Source organism: Gymnoscopelus braueri (genome assembly GCF_963280865.1).
Source record: "Gymnoscopelus braueri genome assembly, chromosome: 7".
NCBI lineage: Eukaryota > Metazoa > Chordata > Actinopteri > Myctophiformes > Myctophidae > Gymnoscopelus > Gymnoscopelus braueri.
In genome coordinates this window covers 55,053,349-55,062,463 of record NC_137608.1, presented here as the reverse complement: position 1 = coordinate 55,062,463, position 9,115 = coordinate 55,053,349, and positions in this window count along the sequence as shown.

The window sequence follows — 9,115 nt, the reverse complement described above, 5'->3', positions numbered from 1 at the left end:
GTGGAGTAAAAGTACAACATTTGCCTCTGAGATGTAGTGGAGTAGAAGTAAAAGGATATTGGAAACACTCAAGAAAAATATATACCTCAAAATGAGTAAATTGAGTAAATGTACTTAGTTACTTTACACCACTGCTAGTAACAACAATAATCAACATGTTTGTCTGCGTGGCATTTTATTTGTGGGAAAAAAAAAAAGACATAATTAATACTAAAGGTCACAAATGTACAGGTCTAAATGAAGCCTTTGCCTTTTTTAATTTAATGAAGACATTTAAAGGTTGTATTATATCATATATCTCTTCAGCATGAACATAATGTAATGAAGTACATAATGTAATGAAGTACATTCATATACAACCAGTGGTGGAAAAAGTACTCACATTTTTTACTTAAGTAAAAGTACCAATACTGCAATATAAAAATACTCTGTTACAAGTAAAAGTCCAGAATTAAAAATGTACTTGAGTAAAAGTACAAAAGTATTGGCATCAAAATGTACTTAAAGTACCAAAAGTAAAAGTACTAAATATTTGAAAATAGCAGATCTACAAGCTCACAACGCGTCGCGTCGCATTGCGTAGGTTTAAAATAGGTTTAAAGTGGTTAATGTATGTTTCATTATATCATAATTTATATCTGAAAAGTAACTAGTAACTAAAGTTTTCAAATAATTATAGTGGAGTAAAAGTACAATATTTGTCTCTGAGATGTAGTGGAGTAGAAGTAAAAGTAGTGGAAATTGGAAATACTCAAGTATGGGTACAAATACCTCAAAATTGTACTTAAGTACAGTACTTTGTTACTTTACACCACTGCAACAGACCAAAGACGTTGATAATGAAAGAAAGAAGTGTACGGTAATAAGCAGCAGTAGCCAACAGCGACCTCTAGGGTCACACAGTTCTATTGTTGAATCATTTTCACTGTAACATCATGAATGTTGGCGTTTTCTGTTGCTTAGCAACCAATGCAACGGGTAAAAAAAACAACTATTTAACGCCACCTTAGTCTCTTTATTATACAGCCAGGTAATTATTACTTATATTATTATTGTTTTGACTTATTATACAGGTAATTATTACTTATATTATTATTGTTTTGACTTATTATACAGGTAATTATTACTTATATTATTATTGTTTTGACTTATTATACAGGTAAGGCAGCATACATCACATCACACCACATGTCTCAATACAAAATGAAAGCTATTTTAATTGTTTTCATAACAGTGTTAAAGTGTTATAACTGTAACTGCTCCAGACTATAAAATCTGATCTTCTGATGGCGTGATCTTGATACTGCTAAGAAAGTATTATCTAACCGATTGATTGATTGATTGATTGATTGATTGATTGATTGATTGATTGGTTGAATACTTTATCAGAAGTGTGCAGCAAAAAGCACATGACAGTTCAATACAAGGTCAGCTACTGTAATAGGATTTAAAACCCGAGAAAGCCTATGGCTTGTCTCCATTGGGGTCAATATTCATATAATGGGGCTTAACTAGAGTAATACTGTTTTACTCATAATGTCTACATGTAAAGGTGCAATACTGTAAGAAATGCTTTTTATTATTATGGTTTTATTTTTTAAATAACCTTTAAATAGCTCCATTTTCTAATAGCAATCATTGCTATAGAGGGTTTGTTACATAGGTTTCCCTGTCTCTCCAGCTCTTTAGAAAAGAGTAAAATAAAATACACTCTCAGCTGTAATGTAATGTCTGTCTATCAAAGAGCTGGAGAGACAGGGAGAAACCCTGCTATTGAACAAAATACTCTATGGCAGTGATTACTATCAGAATACAGAGCTTTAACCTTTTAACACAAACATGTTGTTTGAACCAAAACAAAATGTTAAACCTACCTTTAATATCATGAGATGGACCAAACCTCAGTGGTGTTTTACTTGCATTAGTGTGCAATGGTGTAAAGTAACTGTAGCCAAGTAAAGTTTTGAGGTATTTAGGCTACTTTACTGGAGTATTTCCAATTTTCAGTACTTTTACTTCTACTCCACTGCATCTCAGAGGAAATATTGTACTTTTACTCCACTACAATTATTTGAAAGCTTATTTAGTTAATAGTTACTTTGTAGATTTCGATTATTATTACAAAACATACATTAACCACTTCAGCCCTATATACATTTCGGCCATTTTAGCCAATCTACAAGCTCACAATGCGTCGCGATATTCAAAAAAAAATTATACATTTGAAAACTTGTGAAATGGGACATTCTGCATAATGAGTACGTTCTACTTTTGGTGCATTAAGTATATTTTGATACCAATAGGCTACTTCTGTGTTTTTACCCAAGCAAATACTGGACTTTTTACTTGTAACAGAGTATTTCTACAATGCAGTATTGATACTTTTACTTAAGTAACAAATGTGAGTACTTTTCCCACCACTGTAGCGCCCAAGTCCTATACTTGAGGTGCTACTGGTTGGGTTAGGGTCAAGTCCTATACTTGAGGTGCTGCTGGTTGGGTTAGGGTCAAGTCTTATACTTGAGGTGCTACTGGTTGGGTTAGGGTCAAGTCCTATACTTGAGGTGATGCTGGTTGGGTTAGGGTCAAGTCCTATACTTGAGGTGCTGCTGGTTGGGTTAGGGTCAAGTCCTATACTTGAGGTGCTGCTGGTTGGGTTAGGGTCAAGTCCTATACTTGAGGTGCTGCTGGTTGGGTTAGGGTCAAGTCTTATACTTGAGGTGCTGCTGGTTGGGTTAGGGTCCAGTCCTATACTTGAGGTGCTACTGGTTGGGTTAGGGTCAAGTCTTATACTTGAGGTGCTGCTGGTTGGGTTAGGGTCAAGTCTTATACTTGAGGTGCTGCTGGTTGGGTTAGGGTCAAGTCCTATACTTGAGGTGCTGCTGGTTGGGTTAGGGTCAAGTCCTATACTTGAGGTGCTACTGGTTGGGTTAGGGTCAAGTCTTATACTTGAGGTGCTACTGGTTGGGTTAGGGTCAAGTCTTATACTTGAGGTGCTACTGGTTGGGTTAGGGTCAAGTCCTATACTTGAGGTGCTACTGGTTGGGTTAGGGTCAAGTCTTATACTTGAGGTGCTACTGGTTGCCGAGGGAGTTCTGACGTGTGCTCAAATAACTGAGGTCCAAAACGTCCGTGGAATTCATAAACAAATGTTTTATTCTGTAGCCTATTAGTGCCAGTCACTTTAGCACACAAAAAATACAATGAATACAATAAATACAATGAATATAATAAATACAATGAATACAATAAATACAATGAATACAAGTCAAACGCTTACAGACCACCAGCTTCATGAATCACAGTCAAAAACTGGTTTGCCTCTGAGGCTCTGCCACTGGCAACACCTGCGCTTGATGACAGACCTTGTTAAATACCGGCAACCTGGCCTTAGCCTCGATCTCCAGGCTTTTATTGTTTAGTTTTGCTAAAAAATAAAAGCCTGGAGGAACGCGTTGGTGTACCCGGTATAGGAAGTGTTTCATTTCCCCAACCAACCAGAGTGCAGTGGGCGTCGCTCGCAATGTTAACGGGGCGGGGGTTGACGGACAGATCGGTGAACCAATGGGATCAGGCGCAATCTCTCTGCGCCTCTATACACCCGCCCCTCTATACACCCGCCCCTCTATACACGAAAACAGGAGCGCTAGAGCAGCCTAACCTGGCCTTGACCACGCCCTGCAGTGACATCATCAATTAAGAAACAATCATATACCTGGCTCATATGGCTCTTACAGTGTGTGTGTGCGTGTGCGTGTGCGTGTGTGTGTGTGTGCTGTGAAGGTGAAGGTGAAGATGTCCCGCTCTGCGGTGAAGTCCCGCGGTGGAGAGAGACAGGGGGGCCGGGGGTCACGTAGCCCCCAGTCCGCCGCCCTCACGGGGCCCACGCGGCCCCAGGAGACGGACGTGGATCAAGTGACGGTCCGCGGCCCCCTCACCGAGGCCCAGTGGACGCTCATGCTGGGACAGGAGGAGACAGAGGAGACCGTGGGCCAGATCATGGACGCACTGCTGGCCAACGTTATGGAGAGATGTTACCAGAGCTTCACTGAGAGACAGGTACGTTATGGAGAGATGTTACCACAGCTTCACAGAGAGACAGGTACGTTATGGAGAGATGTTACCACAGCTTCACAGAGAGACAGGTACGTTATGGAGAGATGTTACCAGAGCTTCACAGAGAGACAGGTACGTTATGGAGAGATGTTACCAGAGCTTCACAAAGAGACAGGTACGTTATGGAGATGTTACCACAGCTTCACTGAGAGACAGGTACGTTATGGAGATGTTACCACAGCTTCACTGAGAGACAGGTACGTTATGGAGAGATGTTACCACAGCTTCACTGAGAGACAGGTACGTTATGGAGAGATGTTACCAGAGCTTCACTGAGAGACAGGTACGTTATGGAGAGATGTTACCAGAGCTTCACTGAGAGACAGGTACGTTATGGAGAGATGTTACCACAGCTTCACTGAGAGACAGGTACGTTATGGAGAGATGTTACCAGAGCTTCACAGAGAGACAGGTACGTTATGGAGAGATGTTACCACAGCTTCACAGAGAGACAGGTACGTTATGGAGAGATGTTACCACAGCTTCACTGAGAGACAGGTACGTTATGGAGAGATGTTACCACAGCTTCACAGAGAGACAGGTACGTTATGGAGAGATGTTACCAGAGCTTCACTGAGAGACAGGTACGTTATGGAGAGATGTTACCAGAGCTTCACTGAGAGACAGGTACGTTATGGAGAGATGTTACCACAGCTTCACTGAGAGACAGGTACGTTATGGAGAGATGTTACCAGAGCTTCACTGAGAGACAGGTACGTTATGGAGAGATGTTACCAGAGCTTCACAGAGAGACAGGTACGTTATGGAGAGATGTTACCACAGCTTCACTGAGAGACAGGTACGTTATGGAGAGATGTTACCAGAGCTTCACAGAGAGACAGGTACGTTATGGAGAGATGTTACCAGAGCTTCACAGAGAGACAGGTACGTTATGGAGAGATGTTACCACAGCTTCACTGAGAGACAGGTACGTTATGGAGAGATGTTACCACAGCTTCACTGAGAGACAGGTACGTTATGGAGAGATGTTACCAGAGCTTCACTGAGAGACAGGTACGTTATGGAGAGATGTTACCAGAGCTTCACCGAGAGACAGGTACGTTATGGAGAGATGTTACCAGAGCTTCACTGAGAGACAGGTACGTTATGGAGAGATGTTACCACAGCTTCACAGAGAGACAGGTACGTTATGGAGAGATGTTACCACAGCTTCACTGAGAGACAGGTACGTTATGGAGAGATGTTACCACAGCTTCACAGAGAGACAGGTACGTTATGGAGAGATGTTACCAGAGCTTCACAGAGAGACAGGTACGTTATGGAGAGATGTTACCAGAGCTTCACAAAGAGACAGGTACGTTATGGAGATGTTACCAGAGCTTCACTGAGAGACAGGTACGTTATGGAGATGTTACCACAGCTTCACTGAGAGACAGGTACGTTATGGAGAGATGTTACCAGAGCTTCACAGAGAGACAGGTACGTTATGGAGATGTTACCACAGCTTCACTGAGAGACAGGTACGTTATGGAGAGATGTTACCACAGCTTCACTGAGAGACAGGTACGTTATGGAGAGATGTTACCACAGCTTCACAGAGAGACAGGTACGTTATGGAGAGATGTTACCAGAGCTTCACTGAGAGACAGGTACGTTATGGAGAGATGTTACCACAGCTTCACTGAGAGACTGTTACGTTATGGAGAGATGTTACCACAGCTTCACTGAGAGACAGGTACGTTATGGAGAGATGTTACCACAGCTTCACTGAGAGACAGGTACGTTATGGAGAGATGTTACCAGAGCTTCACAGAGAGACAGGTACGTTATGGAGAGATGTTACCAGAGCTTCACAGAGAGACAGGTACGTTATGGAGAGATGTTACCACAGCTTCACAGAGAGACAGGTACGTTATGGAGAGATGTTACCACAGCTTCACTGAGAGACAGGTACGTTATGGAGAGATGTTACCACAGCTTCACAGAGAGACAGGTACGTTATGGAGAGATGTTACCACAGCTTCACTGAGAGACAGGTACGTTATGGAGAGATGTTACCAGAGCTTCACTGAGAGACAGGTACGTTATGGAGAGATGTTACCAGAGCTTCACCGAGAGACAGGTACGTTATGGAGAGATGTTACCAGAGCTTCACTGAGAGACAGGTACGTTATGGAGAGATGTTACCACAGCTTCACTGAGAGACAGGTACGTTATGGAGAGATGTTACCACAGCTTCACCAGGTACGTTATGGAGAGATGTTACCAGAGCTTCACAGAGAGACAGGTACGTTATGGAGAGATGTTACCAGAGCTTCACAAAGAGACAGGTACGTTATGGAGATGTTACCAGAGCTTCACTGAGAGACAGGTACGTTATGGAGATGTTACCACAGCTTCACTGAGAGACAGGTACGTTATGGAGAGATGTTACCAGAGCTTCACAGAGAGACAGGTACGTTATGGAGATGTTACCACAGCTTCACTGAGAGACAGGTACGTTATGGAGAGATGTTACCACAGCTTCACTGAGAGACAGGTACGTTATGGAGAGATGTTACCACAGCTTCACAGAGAGACAGGTACGTTATGGAGAGATGTTACCAGAGCTTCACTGAGAGACAGGTACGTTATGGAGAGATGTTACCACAGCTTCACTGAGAGACTGTTACGTTATGGAGAGATGTTACCACAGCTTCACTGAGAGACAGGTACGTTATGGAGAGATGTTACCACAGCTTCACTGAGAGACAGGTACGTTATGGAGAGATGTTACCAGAGCTTCACAGAGAGACAGGTACGTTATGGAGAGATGTTACCAGAGCTTCACAGAGAGACAGGTACGTTATGGAGAGATGTTACCACAGCTTCACAGAGAGACAGGTACGTTATGGAGAGATGTTACCAGAGCTTCACAGAGAGACAGGTACGTTATGGAGAGATGTTACCAGAGCTTCACTGAGAGACAGGTACGTTATGGAGAGATGTTACCAGAGCTTCACTGAGAGACAGGTACGTTATGGAGAGATGTTACCACAGCTTCACTGAGAGACAGGTACGTTATGGAGAGATGTTACCAGAGCTTCACAGAGAGACAGGTACGTTATGGAGAGATGTTACCAGAGCTTCACTGAGAGACAGGTACGTTATGGAGAGATGTTACCAGAGCTTCACTGAGAGACAGGTACGTTATGGAGAGATGTTACCACAGCTTCACAGAGAGACAGGTACGTTATGGAGAGATGTTACCAGAGCTTCACAGAGAGACAGGTACGTTATGGAGAGATGTTACCAGAGCTTCACAAAGAGACAGGTACGTTATGGAGATGTTACCACAGCTTCACTGAGAGACAGGTACGTTATGGAGATGTTACCACAGCTTCACTGAGAGACAGGTACGTTATGGAGAGATGTTACCACAGCTTCACAGAGAGACAGGTACGTTATGGAGAGATGTTACCAGAGCTTCACTGAGAGACAGGTACGTTATGGAGAGATGTTACCACAGCTTCACTGAGAGACAGGTACGTTATGGAGAGATGTTACCAGAGCTTCACAGAGAGACAGGTACGTTATGGAGAGATGTTACCACAGCTTCACTGAGAGACAGGTACGTTATGGAGAGATGTTACCACAGCTTCACAGAGAGACAGGTACGTTATGGAGAGATGTTACCAGAGCTTCACTGAGAGACAGGTACGTTATGGAGAGATGTTACCAGAGCTTCACTGAGAGACAGGTACGTTATGGAGAGATGTTACCACAGCTTCACTGAGAGACAGGTACGTTATGGAGAGATGTTACCACAGCTTCACTGAGAGACAGGTACGTTATGGAGAGATGTTACCACAGCTTCACTGAGAGACAGGTACTTTATGGAGAGATGTTACCACAGCTTCACAGAGAGACAGGTACGTTATGGAGAGATGTTACCACAGCTTCACTGAGAGACAGGTACGTTATGGAGAGATGTTACCAGAGCTTCACTGAGAGACAGGTACGTTATGGAGAGATGTTACCAGAGCTTCACCGAGAGACAGGTACGTTATGGAGAGATGTTACCAGAGCTTCACTGAGAGACAGGTACGTTATGGAGAGATGTTACCACAGCTTCACTGAGAGACAGGTACGTTATGGAGAGATGTTACCAGAGCTTCACTGAGAGACAGGTACGTTATGGAGAGATGTTACCAGAGCTTCACCGAGAGACAGGTACGTTATGGAGAGATGTTACCAGAGCTTCACCGAGAGACAGGTACGTTATGGAGAGATGTTACCACAGCTTCACTGAGAGACAGGTACTTTATGGAGAGATGTTACCACAGCTTCACAGAGAGACAGGTACGTTATGGAGAGATGTTACCACAGCTTCACTGAGAGACAGGTACGTTATGGAGAGATGTTACCACAGCTTCACTGAGACACAGGTACGTTATGGAGAGATGTTACCACAGCTTCACAGAGAGACAGGTACGTTATGGAGAGATGTTACCAGAGCTTCACTGAGAGACTGTTACGTTATGGAGAGATGTTACCAGAGCTTCACTGAGAGACTGTTACGTTATGGAGAGATGTTACCACAGCTTCACCGAGAGACTGTTACGTTATGGAGAGATGTTACCAGAGCTTCACTGAGAGACAGGTACGTTATGGAGAGATGTTACCAGAGCTTCACTGAGAGACAGGTACGTTATGGAGAGATGTTACCACAGCTTCACTGAGAGACAGGTACGTTATGGAGAGATGTTACCAGAGCTTCACAGAGAGACAGGTACGTTATGGAGAGATGTTACCAGAGCTTCACAGAGAGACAGGTACGTTATGGAGAGATGTTACCAGAGCTTCACAGAGAGACAGGTACGTTATGGAGAGATGTTACCACAGCTTCACAGAGAGACAGGTACGTTATGGAGAGATGTTACCACAGCTTCACTGAGAGACAGGTACGTTATGGAGAGATGTTACCAGAGCTTCACTGAGAGACAGGTACGTTATGGAGAGATGTTACCAGAGCTTCACAAAGAGACAGGTACGTTAT